The 23641-nt window shown below is 44.5% G+C and overlaps 1 pseudogene; it reads left to right on the top strand.

The window, feature by feature from the left end:
- The first annotated feature begins 22480 nt into the window (after positions 1-22480).
- Positions 22481-22598, top strand: LOC126163507 (5S ribosomal RNA; annotated as a pseudogene).
- Positions 22599-23641: the final 1043 nt, after the last annotated feature.

Consider the following 23641-nt stretch of genomic DNA (forward strand, 5'->3'; position numbering starts at 1 on the left):
ATTAAACAAAAACGATAGGCTCGTAGGGTTAACCATGACAGATTGTCATACTAAAAACTGGCTTAAATACAATGAAAAGTGTATAAATAATTAATAATAGAAGTTATTTGGCGCCTAGTACCCGTACGTGCCGGCCAATCAAAAGCAAATTCAGTACAACTGGTGGTCTTTCCCACGGGACTGATACATCCTGTCGCTTGCACCACACTCCACTTTTGTACCATATGCTACTTCGCGTGTATCAAGCTGCATCAAGGCGAGCTTCTAGCAAAATAAAATACTGGCGGTCAGAGCCAGGAATATAACAAAGTGGAAAATGGAATTTTTTGCTAGTATGGTAGATTGAATAGTTTTAAGGTATTATGTAGTGTAAATTATTGTTTACAGCGTGTAATGGTGTCATAAAAATTGCGTGTCTGTTCAGTACACTAACTTCCGCGTGGTAGTTGCGAATTGTGGCTAACGAGGCTACCCATTGCATATAGAGAAAACAATTAAGTGGCATAAATCAGAATCAGACGCCATTGTTGTTATTTCTCTCGAGAGATGATTCTCAAGGGAATTTGTTGCCGTGATCCACGTCCCGTGTCAAGACTGTTAATGTTCCATGACTTGATCGTCTTTCCGCTGAGAGACAGCGTTGTGTTCCTTTGGCTTTGTTGCGTAAGCCCGCGCTACTGACGCGTTGTGCTTATGATTTCCATGGGTGTCGTCGGCTTTACCTACGCCGCGGATGCACATATTATTCGAGATGAGCCCAAAGGACTAGACTCCGTTCTTTTTCGCTGATAGTGAGGTTCGTATTGTGTGTTATGGCAATATCTTTGGGAACGTCACTGAGGCGCACTGCCTCTGTTCCCCTTTTTTCTCCGTGGGTATTTTGATGTGCGAGAGATTTTTCAACGCCCCACGTCTCAGTACGTCGATCGCGCTGTTGCTCACGCTCTCTGTTGCTATCAAAGTCGTTGATCGCACACTGAGTGCAGGGCACCATTAGTAATGACAGATGGAAAAATAGGACGACCAAGAGGAGGAATGCGACGGTTTGGTTCCCTCTGCACTGAAGGATAAGAGGTAGAAGTAGGATATTGACTTGACCCTTCGAGACCTTCAGTTATGTGTGTGTGTGAATTCTAAGGGACTTAAACTAACTTACGCTAAGAACAAAACACACACCGATGCCCGAGGGAGGACTCGAACCTCCGGCGGGAGGGGCCGCGAAGCGCGTGACAGGGCGCCGCAAACCGCGCGGCCTTCAATTATGACTTGTGGATTATATTATACATGTTTGCATTTTCTACTCTATCTTCTTCGCAAAGGTAACAAGCCAATCATTCGGCCTAGCCCGAGGAAAACAGCGATGAGTTAGTGAACAGAGGGGAAAGGCGCGTAATTGGAATCCCAGCTAGTATTAAGGTTACTTGATTATTTACATGCTCAGCTAAGTTACCTTGTTTAATGGTCAGACGAACCATCTCTTTTAATTCATGGTGAACGCACTAAAGCTTCAGTGGTGATGGGTAAGCTACTGGCATGTGAGATTGGGCTCATTTTGACCCATATTGGGCTAGTAATAGCGTAGTTGGGACTTACCGATTATCGGCACCACACAGAGCTGTCGTTTTCAAGCCCCGTCAATTCGAATAAAGTTATCGAGCTTTCAATCGCTGTCTCCGCCATAGTACCCAGGATTAAAACCACCGACAGCCGGGACTGGCACAGTTCAGCGCTTATATAGCCACAATTGCGGCCTCTGGCTCCAATAGCAGAGTGCCAAAACAAAGAGTGCGCGGCAGACAAGTTAGGCAGCTCAGAGTAGCTCCTGTCCGCCTCGGGACCGAGTGACGTCAGGGGGCACGATAGGTCAAAAATGGTTCAAATGGCTCTGAGCACTATGGGACTTAACTTCTGAGGTCATCAGTCCCCTAGAACTTAGAACTACTTAAATCTAACTAACCTAAGGACATCGCAGGATTCGAACCTGCGACCGTAGCGGTCGCGCGGTTCCAGACTGTAGCGCCTAGAACCGCTCGGCCAGCCTGGCTGGCCGCGATGGATCGCTGCCTCGTTTGAAACTACAGTTTCTCTCCTGCGTCCCTACAACTGTCAGGCATTCGTTGTTGCTTCCTTTCCACAGCCAAATCCCGCCCCCACACCCTCCTAAGTATGTACCCCTGGTCCCACTTATAATTGTTGCTGATCATTCTAACTTCAGGCGCTTCTTTTATAATGGAATATCAATATGTTGACGCTTGTTTTCTAATAGTTCCTTGTGTCAGTTATCGAAGCAATGCACAGCTATGGCCGACTTGCCGAGCTCTGTTTGTTTGACGCACTGGATAGCCAAAGAAACTGGTCCATCAGTCTAATATCGTGTAGGACTCCCGCGAGCACGCGGAAGTGCCGCAACACGACGTGGCATGGACTGGACTAAAGTTTGAAGTAGTTCCGGAGGGAACGGACACGATGAATCCTGCAGTGCTGTCCATAAATCCATAAGAGTACGAGGGGGTGGAGATCTCTTCTGAACAGCACGTTGCAAGACACTCCAGATATGCTCAATAATGTTCATGGCTGGGGGGTTTGGTGGCCAGCGGACGTGTTTAAACTCAAAATAGTATATCTGAACCACTTTGCGGCAATTTTTGGCGTGTGGAGTGTCGCATTTTCCCGCTGAAATTGCCCAAGTCCGTCGGAATGCACAATGGACATCAAGGGAAGCAAGTGATTAGACAGGATGCTTACGTACATGTCACTTGTCAGAATCGTACCAAGACGTATCAGGGGTCCCATGTCACTCCAACTGCACACGCCCCACACCAATACAGAGCTTCCACCAGCTTGAACTAAGGCTGTTTCTATACCAGTACACGTCCATCCGCTCGATATAATTTGAAACGAGACTCGTTCGATCAGTCAAATGTAGGTGTTGACGGGCCCAGGCAAGGCGTAAAGCTATGTGTATGCAATCATCAAGAGTATACGAGTGAGCCTTCGGCACCGAAAGGAACCGCGCGACCGCTACGGTCGCAGGTTCGAATCCTGCCTCGGGCATGGATGAGTGTGATGTCCTTAGGTTAGTTAGGTTTAAGTAGTTCTAAGTTCTAGGGGACTTACGACCTCAGCAGTTGAGTCCCATAGTGCTCAGAGCGAACCACTTTGAACTTTCGGCCCCGAAAGCCCATATCGTTTATGTTTTGTTGAAAGGTTCGCTCGTTGATACTTCTTGTTGACCCCACAATGAAATCTGCAGCAATTTGCGGAAGCTTGGAACTTCTGTGACGTTGAACTATTCTCTTCAGTCGTCGTTGGTCCCGTTCTTGCAGGATCATTTTCCGGCCGCAGCGACGTAGGAGGTTTGATGTTTTACTGGATTCCTGATATTCACGGTACAGTTGTGAAATGGTCGTATTGGAAAATACCCATTTCATCGCTACCTCGGAGATGCTGTGTCCCATCGCTCGTGCGCCGACTGTAACACCAAGTTCAAACTCACTTAAATCTTGATAACCTGCCATTGTAGCAGCAGTGACCGATCTAACAACTGCGCCAAACACATTGTTGTCTTACACAGGCGCTGCCGACCGCAACGCCGTATTCTGCCTGTTGACATATCTCTGTACTTGAATACGGATGCCTACATCAGTTTCTTAGCGCTTCAGCGGGCATCGCTTGTGCTCGGTACTACGCTCTGCAACTGTGCGAACTGTCTGACCTACATAGGGAAACAGACAAAAAATACAGTTTGAAAACACGAGAGTTTTAGCTCTTGCGTCAAAATACTGGATTCCGTGATATAAGAGGCGATTAAAATTAGAACGAACGAACATCAACGATTTTAATAGAGTCTTGGGGTAGGGTGGGCTTTGAATATCGAAAATTAGCAACGACGAATGTTTTATGCTTGTAAGATGGCGGGACTGGCAGTTTGTAAATTGGCGTCGGCACCTCACCCAAACTGACGGCACTCGGTCCCCTGGCGGGCCAGAGCTAATGTGAGGTGCCCACGCACTCGCCGTTTCGACCCTATGTGATTAATGCCAGAGGCCGCTATTGCGGCTGTATAAGCTGAGAACTGTGCATGTCCCGGCAGTCAGTGGTTTTACTCCTGACGATCAAAAATATCCGGACACCCCTTAAAGCATACGTTTTTTCATATTAGGTGCATTCTGCTGCCACCTACTGCCAGATACTCCATATCAGCGACCTCAGTAGCCATTAGCTATCGTGAGAGAACAGAATGGAGCGCTCCGCGGAACTCACGCACTTCGAACGTGTTCAAAAATGGCTCTGAGCACTATGGGACTTAACAGCTATGGTCATCAGTCCCCTTGAACTTAGAACTACTTAAACCTAACTAACCTAAGGATATCACACAACACCCAGGCATCACGAGGCAGAGAAAATCCCTGACCCCGCCGGGAATCGAACCCGGGAACCCGGGCGCGGGAAGCGAGAACGCTACCCCACGACCACGAGCTGCGGCCTTCGAACGTGTCACTTGTGTCGTACGTCTGTACGCGATATTTCCACACTCCTAAGCATCGCTACGTCAACTGTTTTCGATGTGATAGTGAAGTGGAAATGTGAAGGGACACGTACAGGACAAAAGCGTACAGGCCGACCTCGTCTGTTGACTGACAGAGACCGCCGACAGTTGAAGAGGGTCGAAATGTGTAATAGACAGACATCTATCCAGACCATCACACAGGAATTTATTTATTTATTTATTGTTCCGTGGGACCAAATTAAGGAGAAGTCTCCATGGTCATGGAACGAGTCAATACATGAAATTATAACACGATAGTAGAATTCCAATCCACATCAGGACACTATGACAGTAAGGCGAGAAGACAGAAAATTTGGATTTCATGCTCGAGTGGCTGCTCATGAGCCATACATCACGCTATAAATGCCAAACGACGCCTCGCTTAGTGTAAGGAGCGTAAACATTGGACGACTGAACAGTGGAAAAACGTTGTGTGGAGTGACGAATAAAGGTACACAATGTGGCGATACGACGGCAGTGTGTGTGTGTGTGTGTGTGTGTATGGCGAATGCCTGTTGAACGCCATCTGCGAGCGTGTATAGTGCCAATAGTAAAATTCGGAGGCGGTGGTGTTGTTTCACCTCTTGTTGTTTTGGGTGGCACTATCACAGTACAGTCCTAGATCGATGTTTTAAGCACCTTCTTGCTTCCCACTGTTGAAGAGCAACTCAAGGATGGCGATTGCATTTTTCAACACGATCGAGAACCTGTTCATTATGCACGGCCTATGGCGGCGTGGTTACACGACAATAACGTCCCTGCAATGGACTGGCCTACCCAGAGTCCTGACCTGAATCCTGTGGAAAACTTTTGGAATGATTTGGAGCGCCGACTTAGTGAAAGGCCTCACCGACTGACATCGATACCTCTCCTCAGTGCAGCACTCGTTGAAGAATGGGCGCCGGCCGCGGTGGTCTAGCGGTTCTAGGCGCTCAGTCCGGAACCGCGCGACCGCTACGGTCGCAGGTTCGAATCCTGCCTCGGGCATGGATGTGTATGATGTCCTTAGGTTAGTTAGGTTTAAGTAGTTCTAAGTCCTAAGGGACTGATGACCACAGATGTTAAGTCCCATAGTGCTCAGAGCCATTTGAACCATTTGAACCATTTGAAGAATGGGCTTCCAGCAGACTGAACGTACGACAGCGAGAGTGGAAACTGTCATCAAAGGTAAGGGTGTGCCAACACCACATTGAATTCCAGCATTACCGATAAAGGGCGCCACGAACTTGTAGGTCATTTTCAGCCAGGTGTCAGGATACTCTTGATCGTATAGTGTAAGGATGCCACAAGGCGTGGGCGCGGTGATACACCAAGCATCCCTCCTCGATTTCTCCACTAAGGCCTGCTATAAGAACAGGAGTGGACGGAGGAGAAGACAGACACAGTATTACGTCCTTACACCGAGAGGGTATGCAAGTGATCGTTCCGTCAGTCTGTGACTGTTACACAGATTTGTGCTAGACGTAGAATTCCCATAGTATACACATTTCTCCCTGGGAGAACGATGCCTTACTCGACCATAAAAACGTTCATTACCACTAGCAAAACATCTATCGAAGTGTATGGTAGTATCCTGACACCTCAAGAACTATTACAGCCACCGATTGCCTATCTACTCATACAAGACGCATTCCTTCTCAATGTCACCTGACAGTTGAAAGTAACACCAATCTCCCAGACAAAGCCAATGGTGTCACCGTGAAACAACAAGCCCTCAGGCATACCATTGTCAAATAGCCCGCCTGTCTAGGTGGGTCGTAACGTCCTTGCCTCCCTTGCACTGGGCCCGGGTTCGACTCTCGTCCGGACTGGAGATTTTCTCCGCTCGGGGACTAGGTGTAGTGTTGCCCTTATCATCATTTCATCCTCATCACCGTCCGCAAATAAAACTAGCACTTGGTGGCCGAATCCGACTAGGATATCCCGGCCAACAATGTCATATGATCATTTCATTACATTTTCATTGTTAAAGAGCCCCTTACGATGAGTCTTCCGTGCTGCCTTGACGTCGGCCTCACTGCTTACTGACGTCAAGCGCGGCCTCGCCTCTGTCGTCAGCCAACCAGTCCAGACGAGCCAACTTCCACGACCACATTCGCAGGCGGAGCCAGACTTTTCTGGCTCCGCTTACGAATGTATTACACTCTGTGGTACAATAGCAGATAATCCTGCCTCTGCCCGTGAGATCTGCACTACCCCTTCGGCGCTGCATCCAGGCGCAACTTTCTTCAAAAATGGCTCTGAGCACTATGGGACTTAACTTCTAAGGTCATCAGTCCCCTAGAACTTAGAACTACTTAAACCTAACTAACCTAAGGACATCACACACATCCATGCCCGAGGCAGGATTCGAAACTGCGACCGTAGCGGTCGCGCGATTACAGACTGTAGCGCCTAGAACCGCTCGGCCACCCCGGCCGGCCAACTTTCTTCGACAGCTGGAAATAAATGAGATACAAAGAAAAAATGTGTGTCGTGGGACTGAGTGACGAAAACGTCATGTGTCGGTATCATTTATCTCCATGCCTAGCGAATTGATGTGAGAGCGATCGACTAGTGTCGACTTCTAGAATAGTCTCTATTAATCAGGTTGTAACCGTGTTATCTCTTGTGTAAATGTTATTGTTTAGTAACGTCTACATTTTCCTCCTCAGATGCAACACAGTGACATGTAATATTCTATATTCTTTCCACTGTTTGATAACCTGTTCTTCGTTATTTTATTGCAAGATATATGAATGTGTGTAAATGTGGGCTAACTGTGGCGTGGTGTAAAGTACCGTATTTGGTACAAAAGGAGCTTCAGTCAAGGATAAATTTTGTACTGATTTGGATTTTTCAGGGAGATCATTGCGAAATGGGGTGACTATTTTTGTAAATGTAATACGTCCGATTGTACTGGAATAATTATAATACTGACCTCAGTAAGTGATTGAGCGTTGCGATGCTGAACACGTTTGTGTACCCATGTTAATTTTGATAGTAAATGAAAAATACATGTTTCTTAGAAGTACTTACTGTGATGAGAAGGTACCTGAATTAATTCATTGTAGATTGCTACATGGCCTTCAGCCAGCGTCTTCAGATAATTAGCTTGAAAGCGATGAGTGGATTGATCTCCTTGCGTCTATGTCTGTGCTCGATGATATGTATACATTAGTAGAATCAGATGATTGGCGAAGCATTCCTCATATTTCCCCTTTTTAGTCAAAAAGAACAGAAACGGTTTTATGGAATTACTTCCTTTATCCTTTTCCGTGTAGCACTACTTTCATCTACGTGTGACTCTTCCTAAGAGAAAGAATGTCTGCCAGTGGGAGTGACACTAGTCCAGCCAGCAAAAGATGGCTAAAGCCGTCAACGCAGACGCATCCATACCAACTTCAGTGCTCCAAAATTCGCCAACATTGTGGACGGAACCGATCTGTCCGTTACGGCCAAGTAGACAAGATGGAGGCCTTCTCGTGCAAGGGTCACATTGTGTGGTCCAGTAGCCAGTTGATGATGCGTGTGGCCTTCTTCATTATGTGGTTGCCTATACACACCACTGCTGAAGCAGCGAGCCCTGTGCGAGCTTAATTTTAACGGAACGACGGACCCGCCTCCCAGAGACAAATCTTCCGCCCACACGTTTCCGCTTCGCATGATGGCTCCGCAGCAACTGAGCGTTGCAGTGACTCCGGCCTGTCCGGTCGCTCAGAAGAGGGTGCTGCTGGGACTACGTGCACGCCACATCTCTGCCAAACGAATTATGGCTCCGCTGTTCTACACGTGGACTGACCATGGAGCGTTGCGAACCATTGCTCCTGCCATCCGCTGTGGTCGAGCGGTTCTAGGCGCTACAGTCCATAAACTGCGCGACCGCTATGGTCGCAGGTTAGAATCCTGCCTCGGGCATGGATGTGTGTGATATCCTTAGGTTAGTTAGGTTTAAGTAGTCCTAAGTTCTAGGGGACTTATGACCTCAAAAGTTAAGTCCCATAGTGCTCAGAGCCATTTGAACCATTGCTCCTGAGTGTTTCACTGTTTACAAACAGTAGTATACATACACACCGTTGAAAATGTCTCTCATTTGCAAGTTAGTCCTACATTTAGGTATTTTGTCGTATATTGTTATCTCAGGACTTTGTAATTCTTTTTGCAGTGTCTGGCCATTCGCAATTTTTGTATGTTGTAATGGCATTTTTAAACGATCTGAATTCCTTTTGTGATGGAGAATCCTCACTAGGTCACTCTATGGACAAATTCGAAGTTAGAATGATATTTTCACTCTACAGCGGAGTGTGCGCTGATATGAGACTTCCTGGCAGATTAAAACTGTGTGCCGCACCGAGACTCGAACTCAGGACCTTTGCCTTTCGCGGGCAAGTGCTCTACCAACTGAGCTCCCCAAGCACGACTCACGCTCCGTCCTCACAGCTTTACTTCTGCCAGTACCTCGTCTCCTACCTTCCAAACTTTACAGAAGCTCTCCTGCGAGGTAGAGCACTTGCCCGCGAAAGGCAAAGGTCCCGAGTTCGAGTCTCGGTGCGGCACACAGTTTTAATCTGCCAGGAAGTTTCATATTAGCACACACACCGCTGTAGAGTGAAAATTTCATTCTAGAAACATCCCCCAGGCTATGGCTAAGCCATGTCTCCGCAATATCCTTTCTTTCAGGAGTGGTAGTTCTGCAAGGACCGCAGGAGAGCTTCTGTAAAGTTTGGAAGGTAGGAGATGAGGTACTGGCAGGAGTAAAGCTGTGAGGACGGGGCGTGAGTCGTACTTGGGTAGCTCAGTTGGTAGAGCACTTGTCCGCGAAAGGCAAAGGTCCCGATTTCGAGTCTCGGTCCGGCACACAGTTTTAATCTGCCAGGAAGTTTCAAATTCGAAGCTACTGACTCGAGTTCAGAATTTTCGCTCCGCACTCGTCTTGGTGGTATACAGTTGTTGGTAGCGGTGGAGTGGTATCACTATCAACTGAGGCGAATTCTCGGACAGTTAAACCAATATCTGTTGTGGTCTTCGAAACACTGGAGATTCGATTTTGTAGACGAGATCCTTGCCGATCAATTGGACAACCTAAATTAGAGTACCTAAATAACCCAGGTCGATTGATCAGGAAGCCACCGGTGCCTCGCAGGCTCGAAGGACAATTACAAAACCGTCCGAGAAGAGATGGCAATGTCTTCATCGCCCCTGTGTTATACATCCTGCACGTCAGAGCAGTCACCTGTCCCACAGGTTGCCTTACAGGCATTTTGCTGTTTGTCTTACAGAGGCGTTTTGCCGTTGGGTGGAGGAAAGTGGCTGACGGTAGTTCCATAAATAACGGCATCTGAGGGGCACAGTGGCACTTCCTTGTGTACTCTGCAACTTTACCGATAAGTATGGACAATGAAGCTTTTTCAAGCGAGGTAATCTGCAATTTGCACACAAAATCCTGAGGGCCCAATAATAGTCTACTGCGTTGAAACGGCTTTATGTGAGTAAAGCTCTCTGCCTTAAACTCGAGTCGTATGAGTTCAGTGGAGTAGCTGCATTTAGATGTTAACCGTTTTATGTTTAACGGGAAAAATTCGAAAGAAGGAACTCCTGTTCGTAGATTACGGAAGTTACCGAGTTGTCCTCAGGCAGTGATGGCCGAGCGGTTCTAGGCGCTTCAGTCCGGAACCGACTGCTAAGGTCGCAGGTTCGAATCCTGCGTCGGGCATGGATGTGTGTGTTGTCCTTAGGTTAGTTAGGTTTAAGTAGTTCTAAGTTCTAGGGGACTGATGACCTCAGATGTTATTATGCCACAGTCTGCACACACACACACACACACACACACACACACACACACACACACACACATGCAGGGTGTTGCAGGTATAACTACAGATGTTGTGAGCATTGGTACCTTAATTCCAGTCCCATTCCGGTTAAAATGGAGCCTTTGAACCATTTTTGAACGCTTTTCGTTTAGTTTCTCGCCCAATAAAGTCTGTATCTCTTCTGCGTTGAAAACAGAGCACAGCAACAGAAATATCGACTGTATGTGCTGTGTGACTTGTTTCACTTGGATCACGCTATCTGCTGTAGACAACAGCAATGTCCTCCTTTCTTAAATGCCCTCGATTTCGCGCTAAATACTGATGGGTCCTGTCTAGGGCTTTCCGCTGAGGCGCCTCGTGTATCTGTTCGCTGAATGTAATGGAAGAGAAGCACAACGACACGATGTTGTGATCTTCCCGCAATGACAGGAACCGTGTCACAATACTTCTACATCTAATAGTTGCTACCGTATTGCGTGCTGTGTGTTGTACGTAGAAGCTGCGTTATGATGTACTGATACCACCCCGCCGGCGTTCCATCACCCCACAGGCGTTCCACAGTCGGCAGGACGGAACTGCAAGTTTCCGTCTGACCCCAATAGCCGTCGCACGGCATCTGGGAGACCTAATGGGGTGCACCGGCTGAGCCGTACCGCCGGTGACTCCGTACCATGACCGCCGTCTGCCGCCGCAATATGGAACGGCCAGTAACGGCGACGGCCCACTTGCGCTCCGAGCCACTTCGCCACCTGAAGCTATGCAGACACTGTCCAGTCGCGGCTCCAACACCATAGTTCGTGCTTCGTACATTGGGACCCTTCCTTGTTGACACTGATAAGCTGGATTCTGTTTCTTGTAATCAGTCTTCCTATGACTAAATAAATCTTCTGCTCGCTGTATTATCTTGTTCGCTTTCCTACGACTGTTGCTGCACCACTCTGATGCTCACCTCCCGCTACTGTTGTGCACGTACTCGTACACAACAGAAGCTCGACAGAAGCAGAAATGACAGAAATGATTAGCACATAGTAAAGGATCGGATGAGACGCACACAAATAATTACCGACATTTAATCTCGGAAAAGAAACAATATTTCGCCGCCGCATTTCTGTCAGTTGTATGTGACAACAGAATTAGAAAAATATCTTGACAAATAGTAAAGACAAACTACGGGGAACTTTTCAGGTCCAGCCGGTTGAACGTAATGAATTGCACATTTAATGGAGTTAATGTTGTAGGGATAATCAAAGATAAGCAAAGTGACCAACAGAACTCCTGGAACAAGGGATACAGAACAAGTACATTGATGGAGCGATGAAATGTTTCTACTGATGTGAGGACAACACGATTCCTTAATTATGTCCACATGGGAGAAGAAAATGTCAAGTTATCTTGAAGCACACAAATTACTCGATGGTTTTGAGTATTATCATCAACAGAAAAATTACAACGGGACCTCCCCTGATTTCTAATGAAAGATCGAATGTATCCCTGTATGAAGTTATACGTAAAACATGGCCTTGCCGAAGAATAACAACAAGTAACCATACTCACATCGATAAATCAAGCGTCGGTTGTCGCCAAAACAAACAACAATTAGGGTAAGGATTGACACCAAAACCAAAGTTCAAGGGTTATTTATCAGTGCCGTGCTGGCAAAATTCTCTGAAAAATAGGCAGAACAATAAGAGAGGAACGGGAAAAGTTCAGTTTTTTTTCTTTTTTTACGATGCTTAAGATGGATCTGCAAGTCGGGTATGTACCATGTACCGTCCACATTCTGTATCTATGGGAAGACTATTTAAACTGTGGAGAAGAGGCGTAGGATACACTATGTGATCAAAAGTATCCGGATACGTGGCTGAAAACGACTTACAAGTCCGTGGCGCCCTCCATCGGTAATGTCGGAATTCAATTTTTCTTTTTTGGCCCACCCTTAATCTTGTACACAGCTTCCACTCTCGCAGGCATACGTTCAATCAAGTGCTGGGACGTTTCTTGGGGAATGGCAGCCCATTCTTGACGGAGTGCTGCACTGAGGAGAGGTATCGATGTCGGTCGGTGAGGCCTGGCATGAGGTCGGCGTCCCAAAACATCATAAAGGTGTTCTACAAGATTCAGGGCAAGACTCTGTGCGGGCCAGTCCATTACAGGGATGTTATTGACGTACAACCACTCTACGGCAGGCCGTGCATTATGAACAGGCGCACGATGGTGTTGAAAGAGGCAATCGCCATCCCCGAATTGCTCTTCAACAGTGGGAAGCAAGTAGGCGCTTAAAACATCAATGTAGGCCTGTGCCACGCAAAACAACAAGGGGTGCAAGCCCCCTCCATGAAAAACACGACCACACCATAACACCACCGCCTCCGAATTTTACTGTTCGTACTAGACATGGTGGCAGATGACGTTCACAGGGCATTCGCCATACCCACACGCTGCCTTCGGATCTCCACATTGTGCACCGTGTTTCTTCACTCCACGCAACGTTTTTCAACTTTTCAGTCGTCCAGTGTTTACGTTCCTTAAACCAAGCGAGGCATCGTTTGGAACTTACGGCTTGATGTGTGGCTTATGAGCAACCACTCGACCACGAAATCCAAGTTTTCTCACCTCGCGCCTAATTGTCTTAATACCTGCAGTGGATCGCGATACAGTTTGTCTGCCTATTACACATTACGACCCTCTTCAACAGTCGGCGGTCCCTGTCAGTCAACAAACGGGATCGGCCTGTACGCTTTTATGCTGCACTTGTCCCTTCACGTTTCCACTTCACTATCACATCGGAAGAAGTGGACCCAGGGATGTTTAGGGGTGTGGAAATCTCGGGTGCAGACGTATGACACTAGTGACACCCAATCACCTGACCACGTTCAAAGTCCGTGAGTTCTGCGGAGACCCCCATTCTCCTCTCTCGCGATATCTAATGATTACTGATGTCGCTGATATGGAGTACCTGCCAGTAGGTGGCAACACAATGCATCTAATAAGAGAAACGTATCTTTTTGATCACATAATTGTTGTCTGCAACACATTCGGATCAAAAATAGCTGCGCAAATCAGCTGCTGTCGAACATTGCTCAAATTAAGTAATGACACTGATTGTATCAGTTTATTAATATCTTCGTCCAACCCACCCATCACTGTTGCAATACGTGAAGGGGATGTATGTTTGACTGGACACCGACGTCGGAATCTGTAATCGTATAAGCAGCCAAGGACACAGCAGGAACCGGCAGGCTAACTCGGATAAAAACTGAAGCATTACACCAACAACACTTCGCCATCTGGCCGCAACATAAACGGAGAGTGCATATCGAGATTACTATTGTTAGTATCTGATGAAGAAGGCTAGATAGGTCAGCCAACAAAACTGAAGATTTACACAGAACTTTCAATCCGACTGCACGATCGAAACTATTCGAGTACCTTTATGTAACGCAGAACTGACTCCAAGATGTCACAAGAGGGAGATCCGCCAGCACGTGGAATAGTGTGTTGTCAGTAGAGAAGTTGTAACAGCAGAATCATACGGCGAGGAGCGCTCATTGACTTCGGACGTGGACTAGCCATTGAATGTTGCCTGAGCAAGAAATAAATGTGCAATATACAGGGTGTTACAAAAAGGTACGGCCAAACTTTCAGGAAACATTCCTCACACACAAAGAAAGAAAATATGTTATGTGGACATGTGTCCGGTAACGCTTACTTTCCATGTTAGAGCTCATTTTATTACTTCTCTTCAAATCGCATTAATCATGGAATGGAAACACACAGCAACAGAACGTACCAGCGTGACTTCGAACACTTTGTTACAGGAAATGTTCAAAATGTCCTCCGTTAGTGAGGATACATGCATCCACCCTCCGTCGCATGGAATCCCTGATGCGCTGATGCAGCCCTGGAGAATGGCGTATTGTGTCACAGCCATCCACAATACGAGTACGAAGAGTCTCTACATTTGGTACCGGGGTTGCGTAGACAAGAGCTTTCAAATGCCACCATAAATGAAAGTCAAGAGGGTTGAGGTCAGGAGAGCGTGGAGGCCATGGAATTGGTCCGCCTCTACCAATCCATCGATCACCGAATCTGTTGTTGAGAAGCGTACGAACACTTCGACTGAAATGTGCAGGAGCTCCATCGTGCATGAATCACATGTTGTGTCGTACTTGTAAAGGCACATGTTCTAGCAGCACAGGTAGAGTATCCCGTATGAAATCATGATAACGTGCTCCATTGAACGTAGGTGGAAGAACATGGGGCCTAATCAAGACATCACCAACAATGCCTGCCCAAACGTTCACAGAAAATCTGTGATGATGACGTGATTGCACAATTGCGTGTGGATTCTCGTCAGCCCACACATGTTGATTGTGAAAATTTACAATCTGATCACGTTGGAATGAAGCCTCATCCGTAAAGAGAACATTTGCACTGAAATGAGGATTGACGCATTGTCGGGTGAACAATTCGCAGAAGTGTACCCGTGGAGGCCAATCAGATGCTAATAGTGCCTGCACACGCTGTACATGGTACGGAAACAACTGGTTCTCCCGTAGCACTCTCCATACAGTGACATGGTCAACGTTACCTTGTACAGCAGCAAAAGAAACTTCTCTGACGCTGACATTAGGGTTATCGTCAAGTGACCGAAGAATTGAATCGTCCATTGCAGGTGTCCTCGTCGTCCTAGGTCTTCCCCAGTCGCGAGTCATAGGCTGGAATGTTCCGTGCTCCCTAAGACGCCGATCAATTGCTTCGAACGTCTTCCTGTCGGGACACCTTCGTTCTGGAAATCTGTCTCGATACAAACGTACCGCGCCACGGATATTGCCCCGTGCTAATCCATACATCAAATGGGCATCTGCCAACTTCGCATTTGTTAACATTGCACTGACTGGAAAACCACGTTCGTGATGAACACTAACCTGTTGATGCTTCGTGATGATGTGCTTGATGCTAGTACTGTAGAGCAATGAGTCGCATGTCAAAACAAGCACCGAAGTCAACATTACCTTCCTTCAATTGGGCCAACTGGCGGTGAATCGAGGAAGTACAGTACATACTGACGAAACTAAAATGAGCTCTAAATGGAAATTAAGCGTTTCCGGACACATGTCCACATAACATCTTTTCTTTATTTGTGTGTGAGGAATGTTTCCTGAAAGTTTGGCCGCACCTTTTTGTAACACCCTGTATATTCCGCCTTCTACAGATGTTGATGATGTGCTTGTGAAGTGGGATGCGAAGGAGGAACTTACGAGTTGCCTGCCATTCCACCACAAATATTCCAACACCTAACTGGAAGTGTTTCCAGCAGCGTTCAAGATTTTATGAAGGCCATACGTCATATTAATGTCCACCAATAGGTATCTGGATACTTCTAATCAGACAGTGAAATTGTGAATGCCCCTACGGGAGTGTACGTAAACACTGACTCGACTCGGCTAGGAGACTGGGGAGTCTTCGGAAGAAGTGAGTTAGGCAACGATGCGCGTGAACGTTCCTGTTACACTGTCGTCATTCTTCGGCAGTTCGTAAATTTCTGACGGTGAGGAAGGTGTCTGACTCGGCACAAGCTCTTCGTAGTTACAACCTCTCCGACCTAAAGACATTGCCAGAGCAGACAATCAGACTCAGCGGGAACACGCAGCAGTAAGCAGTACGCACAGTTCCATTTATATCAAAGCAATAAAATGCAATGCAGTGACTGAAATTAGATTGATGATCTAACATTCAGTACTACGGAATTCATATGAGAAAAAGTACAACCACAGATGTATCTTACGAATGCCTTTAGTGCCTCACACGACCACTTTGGCCACACATTACCACTATCCTCAGACCCCACCACTGCCAAAAGATTACTAGATTTCCATGGCGCATTTACTGTGGAGTCCTTGTTAACAGTACAAGTGGGCTAACTTTTATCAGGAGTATCTACTCGACACTGCGTTGTCTCATATATCTCATTAGCTGAAGTTCCTCGTCCATGCAATAGGGTGGACATCAATAAACTACGGAATTCAGTGCAGTGGTGAAATCTGCTGTCTTACAAAGAACATCCCGGAAACTGTAATTGCCCATAATCCCCGGTTGTTAATTCATCTTTGAGAAAATTATTTGAAGATGAAAGTTCAGCACTTTTTAAACGAGTTAACTTTGCTGTAACACCTGACAGTTCCGACGGAGGATAATATAGCAAATTTTGGAACAGGAATTCGTTCTTTATCACAACAGGAGGCTGACCAGATTGAAATGGACAGAATATCACACGTATGTAATCTAGCTAGCAGTAATTTGTCGCGAACGGAAAGGAAGACGAGGAGGCAGGTCAGTGAAGACAACCTCACCATTGAAAAAATTTGTGCCACTATTGCGATGAAGAATGAAGGTTGTCATAAAAAAGTAATAATCTTTTGCATGTAACTATTTATAAGAATCCTCAAAAATATTAAAAAAAAACAGATTTAACGATAGCTCTTCAAAGAATAAAAAGTCTTCTTTCTGCCCAGATACCAAGAAACAAACCTGTTAAACAGAAGGTAATCATATATTATTTAAGTTAGTAAACCTGTTGCTCCTCTGAGATCTGTTGCTAGTGATGCAGGATGTTGCTGTTTTCAGATCTGTTGTTGGTGATATAGGATCTGTTCACGCGGTGGCCAGGGATCTTCATTGTTACTGAAATTTTGCATTAGCAAAACTGACAGAGATGTTAAATTTGTGTTGCGTGAATTCCTAAGGGACCAAACTGCTTAGATCATCGGTCCCTAGACTTACACACTACTTAAATTAACTTAAATTAACTTATGCCAAGAACAACACACACATCCATGTTCGAGGCAGGACTAGAACCTCCGGCGGGAGGAACCGCGCAACACGTGACATGGCGCCTCAAACCCCGAGGTAACTCCGCCCGGCACAGCGATGTTAAAAACTCAGTGAATTTTATTGAGCCAGTAGAAGACATGACGACGGGTCCAAGTTATATTATTGTCAGCGAAACTCTCATTTCGAGTAAACGAAGCTATTTCACATAAAGGAGAAATTTTTCTGGCTGACAACGGCTTTTTGGAAAGCACGAAGAACATCTTTGCGTTTTTCTGCAAGGTGTGTAAATTTTGTTAATCAAATATCGATGTTGCAAAATCGTATACATTTTTGTATTGAGAATACATAAATATGTTTACAGGAGATTATTCCACGTCGCGAGGAGCATTTGTATTGTTTGAAAGCCTGAAGGTATCTAATGTAGTTTCGAAACTAATTCAAACATTGTATTGGGGCACGTTTAGAGATTTCTGTTGGGGTACGTTTACGCACTATTTTGCATTGCCTCCTGATACCACAGTGACGGTAATTTTAAGGCAACGGGGTTTGGGTACGCTGTGTAAAATATGCACCTAACAATAAAAGACACAAATTGCTAATGAAAGGTATCTGAACCTAATGCATCTCAAGCAGAAATAATTAATTCTATAAGAACAAGGATTGACAAGGGCAAAAAATTGCCAAAAGCAATAATATTGGATAGGCTTACTGCTGATGTCAATATTAGCGTCCTGCCTAAAGTATCTCTGCATGGTATATAGTCTTCTGCCAGCCTCTTCCACGTAGTATCCGCTCACCTTTAGGTCTATCATCTTTCATCTCCTCCTTCCACTGAATCTCCTCTCACAAAATAGTCCTTCCAAAGTGTCTGTTAACAACAATACTTCATGTCAACGAATATCCATCTCGTTCTTCTTCCTTTCTCTTAGAACCTGTATATTTTATGTACATAAATACGGTAACTTTGAATCACTGTATCTCAGTAACGGAGTGTATGTGAAATTTTATGGGACTTAACTGCTAAGGTAAATAGTCCGCAAGCTTACAGACTACTTAACCTAAATTATCCTAGGGGCAAACACACACACCCATGCCCGAGGGAGGACTCGAACCTCCGCCGGGACCAGCCACAGAGGCCAAGACAGCAGCGCCCAAGACCGCTCGGCTAATCCCGCCCGGCACTCGGTAACGGATAATGATACTGAAAAAGTTTCGAAGTTCCCGTGAACGTCATCTTAAGGACGTATGGAAAAAAATTTCAACAATCTGTCATGAATATAAATTTTGGAACTGGTCATCCCAACAATTGGTTCCTTTTGTACAAAAAAAAAGAAAAAAAAAATTTCGGGGTTTTCTCAGGACACAACCATGAGCAAAAAGTGCTTTTAAAAGCCGCCGAAGGTCCATCCTAGACAATAGCTAATGCCAAAGAACCACTCCATTTGCCCAATTTGCCTGTGCGGTAGGTATTGAGTAATGTTTGAAGTTTGACCCTATACTGTAGAATAGCTACATTGTGCCCGTTCTTCCGATAGGTATACAAATGGTAGCTAGGCCGAGGGCTATCCAAAACGCATAACCACGATATATGATAATCTTCAAATCTTTTTTCGCGCACGGCTTTTTGGAAATAATTGGTACAGAGCACTGTCGTGTACGGACCGATTTCAACATCTACAGTAGGCAATACGCTCTACCAATTTTCATTACTTACCTTTCAGAAACCAATGTAAGTTCACTGATGGACTCCGCGGAAGGTGCTGGTAACTCATCACCCTATGTTTCTCGTGAGATCCTTTGATCTAGAAATTTTCAGATTTCTAAATAGCGAGGTAGTGCTAATAGATAGGGCAAAGCAAGTGCAATGCTTTTAGCTTTTCTATGTTACTTACACGTCGTAAATGTTAGGCCTTAAGTTTGTCATAATACATTCTTGGAAGTCAGTTAAATTCCTATTCAAGCCCATTATTGTTACGTTGTGTAAAAGTAATGTTCCCCTTTTCCACTGATTTTGGTGTATAACATTTACCGTCAAATAGCTTTATCATGTTGTTCATAAATCTGAACTCTGTAGACGAGAGAACATTTTTAATTTGGGGCATATTGCAGGATACGTACCATCTGATAAGGCAGAAGATAAAGGACAGGTTACATCATTGTACCTTCCACTTCTACATGTCGACTATCTTAGTGCAGTGCTGGTTTTGAAGTACAGGTAATTATCTGAACAAATAAATGCCAAGATCTGTTATTATCTTAACAAATTAATGCCAAGGATACTAATAGGGTGACAATGAGAATATACAGCTTCTCTCTTTCATCTTCGCCTGCCGGTAGTGTACCCTGCCAATCAGAGGAGGCTCTGACGACCCAGCATTGGCGGTACGACCATAACATCGCTTGCAGAGGAAATGCTGTACCATTCTCTATCATGTGAATTATGAGCTGCGGCTGGTAAAGCTCAGAAATGTAGATCCCATGACCTGTCTTACCTGCAGTCGGCCAGTCCCCATTCAGTGACTCAATGAACGTAGTAGCAGTACTGAACCTAGCCTCGGAAAGAGAACAGCTTACCGGGATATGATGTGGGCAAGAAATAGGAACAAGAAAAAATGGTTTAATGGAGCTTGGAAAGTTGCCACCTGGAACGTTAGGGGAATTGCTCTTAAGGAAGTCGAATTAGCTAAACATTTCAAAGAAAAGGAAATAGATTTTGCAGCAACTACTGAACAAGAAGAAAACAGCTGAAACTAAATATATAGACAACTATATTATGATTTACAGCGGAGGAAGGCAGAAATAAAGAGCAAGTAAAGGTCTACATGGGAAGATGAAATACTGTGTTATGAATAAGTAAATGAACAGATTGTGATAGTGAGAATTAAAGGTCCAAGAGGAATCCTAAGAATAGTAGCAACTTGCTTCACAGAAGAAGGAAAACTTGACGGGTCCAAGGTCTTTTAGAGACAGTTACAAGTGATCTTGTACAGATGCAATAAATATAAGATTTTACTAATGGGAGATCAGTGCTCGAAATGGAAAGATACCAATTTCAGAAATATTAGGCACATTTGGAGAAAACGTGTGTAATGAAAACGGAAAATTACTTAGAGATTTTGCTACCTTTAATTATTTAAAAATTCCAGTAGTTTCTTTAGGAAGAAAGACATACACACTTACTCGGTCAGCAAGAGGATATACATCTATTGTAGATTTAATAATAATAAATGAGGGATTTCCTGGACTGATAAATGCTACCAGAGGTTATCGAGGATATTGGATCAGATCACTTGTTGGTGTCAGTAATTGGCATCCACGCACAATGGCGACAACCAAAGAAAACAATTAAGGATCAAAAAGAAGTACAAGGAAGTAGCAGCATAAGAGATCTTTATCAAAAACAATTGACAAAACATTACCAAATTTAGAAACGTTAGAAGATTTGGAAGAAAATGGAAAAACTTAAAACAGCAATATCAAATACAGCTAATGAGGTTCTGTGGAAGAAAAGAAAATACAGGTAATAAAGTGGAATGAAAATTGGACTCCAAAATTGAAAAAAATCAATTAAAGAAAAACAAGAAACCTTCAAGACCCATATAAATCACCCACTAATGAAAAGTATAATGAATATAAAGACAAGAGAAATAACGCGAAATGAATAACGTGGAAAGTGCACGCAGAATCTTGGGAACGCTTTATTAACAATACAGAACATGATTTTCATGGGAGACAAACTATCGGTTGTGAAGTGATGAAATCACTCAACTCATATACGTGTTAATAATATAGAACAGAATGAATGGATAGCTCAGTATAAAAGACTCTGGTATAATGTTACTTTAATTGGAACTTTACCGGAACTAAATGACACAACAGGCCTGGATGATATTGGTATGAGGGGACTGGCGGAAGCTATAAAAGCTACAAAAAATAGGTATTAATACGGAACTGCGGAAGTATGGAGGGTGGTTATTCCTGCGTCTGAGACTTCTTCATATATTCAATCAATGTTGGAGAAATAAGAAGGTACAACAAAACTTGTTGAGAGCCAAAGTAATATACATTTTTATAAAGGCGAGAAAAAATGAACGTAGTAACTATCGAGATGCAAACTCCTGGATTCACCCTATAAATTATATGTGAGAATCCTGAATTCCAAACTTAAACATATCCTGGGAAAGTTAATATCTGAAGGAAAGTCAGGTTTTAGAAACGGACGATCAGCTATTGACAGTGTTTTTACCCTGCAACGAGTTGTAGAAAAGAGATAACAGTTCAATAGGAAAACCCATCTTGCTTTTGTGAATTTTGAGGAAGCTTTCGATAATGTAAATAGAGAAATGCTATGGGCTATAATGGCTGAATGAGATTATCTAACCTCATAAATGCTATTAAGATTCTATACACAGTTATAGAAATTGTTATAGATATGGGAAATATAATAACAAAGTCAATAAACACAGAGGAGTACGACAAGGGTGATGTGTTTCTCCAACACTCTTCAATATATATGTAGATGTAGCTATCACAAAATGGGAAATTTTGAACATAAATGGAGTTATTTTAGATCATTACACCAGACTAAATGTAATTTTATAAGGAGATGACCTAACTCTTATTACAGAGAATGAAAATGCCATTTAAAAGGGTGTCTATAAGTTACAGCAGGTAGCATTAAATTGCAAACTAACACTGGCGGTAGATAAAACAAAAATGATGGCGTTTCAGCGCAGACAATCAGTAAGTTCTTAAACAGTCTTGAATAATAAAATCTTGGAGCAAGTAAAACATTTAAATATCTCGGATGCGACATCACTTACCAATATAGCCAAGATGTGGACAAAAAATTGAATTTACCTTCATATGTGGGACCATGGTCAAAAGTATGCAGAGTAAAACCAGGAAAGAAACTCAGCCGAAGTTCTATGAAACAGTGCAGTACCAACTCTCACTTACGGAAGTTAATCATGTACAACAGCAAGACACCAGGAAAGTAGAATACGGACTCTAGAAATTAGGTTTCTAAGAAGAGTGGAAGGATGTACAAGGGAGGATCGAAAAAGAGATAAAGAGGGAAACATTTAAGAATAAATAATCTAAACGATAAAATAAAGGAAAATAGGAGAAAATGAAAAGAACATGTAGACTGGGTGGGTGGAGAAAGATTCTCTGTAAATGCTCTAAATTATAAACGTCTAGAAGAAGAAGTGTCCGAAGACGTGCAAGTGATAGATACCGTAACAAGCAATGTGCCTACTGCCTGACGTAAAAGAAATTAGTGCCAATCCGTAGTTAATTTAATGCCAACGGCCTTGTCGCAGTGGTAACACCGGTTCCCGTCAGATCACCGAAGTTAAGTGCTGTCGGGCTAGGCTAGCCCTTGGATGGGTGACCATCCGGTCTGCCGAGCGCTGTTGGCAAGTAGGGTGCACTCAACCCTTGTGAGACAAACTGAGGAGCTACTTGATTGAGAAGTAGCGGCTCCAGTCTCGGAAACTGACATACAGCCGGGAGAGCGGTGTGCTCGGCCGGTCGGGACCGTTGGGCCTTCATGACCTGTCCGGGAGGAGTTTAGTAGTTCATTTAACAGTTAAATTTTACCCAGCAGGCAACACAGACGATTCGCATCTAACATAACCACTTGCGGGTAGAAATTTAAGGCCTGCCTAGCTGCGACTGTTCAGCTAATTTATGTAATATCTGTGCACTTTAGAATATCTGTGTTAACTGGAACGAGTTGACTTAAATGTACACATACACACACAGTACCTCCCGCTCGCAGCCGATTCATTGTCGTTTTCGGGCTGTATCTGCACAGTGATAGCTGTGGAGTTCCGACCCAAGATTCTTTGGCATATTTTACTCCATTCTCTGTATACTATCGTGCTCTGACTCACCGGATTATTATTTTTTTCTTTCTCTATACTATTGATCTATAAATCTGTATGAGCTACAAGAAAAATGGAAATTTCTGAGGTACTGCACTAGCTGGAATAATATTTGTCGTTTCACATCCATATTATCGCGGGTGACACAAAGGTATATGTAAAATTTAAGCGTCGAAAGAATAACATTGGAGCAGGCAACAAAAATTAGAGTTTTTGTTCCGATGCTCTGAAAGTGGAAACTTCAGACAGAGGGCTGCATATGGCGGGTAGATTGAGTTATTACTACTGCGCGATTACGACACTGGAAGTAACACAGCGTACAGGAGAATACGAATACAAAAAAATCTGTATAATACAGGGGGTTTCGCTCTGCTCATCGCAATACTATACGTAACAAAATTGCGACGTGAGGATTATATTTCCTAGGGCTCCAATTTGTGTTGCTGTTGCTCTTCAAAGGACGCCAGCAGACAGGTGGAAAGGGAATCGACGCGAAACGTCAGATCAGAGACTGCGCGATTGGCGCCGGAGTCGATGGGCCGGCGGCCGGGCGCGATCTCATCGCAGCGCTTTGA

Source organism: Schistocerca cancellata, chromosome 2, assembly GCF_023864275.1.
Source record: "Schistocerca cancellata isolate TAMUIC-IGC-003103 chromosome 2, iqSchCanc2.1, whole genome shotgun sequence".
Lineage (NCBI taxonomy): Eukaryota > Metazoa > Arthropoda > Insecta > Orthoptera > Acrididae > Schistocerca > Schistocerca cancellata.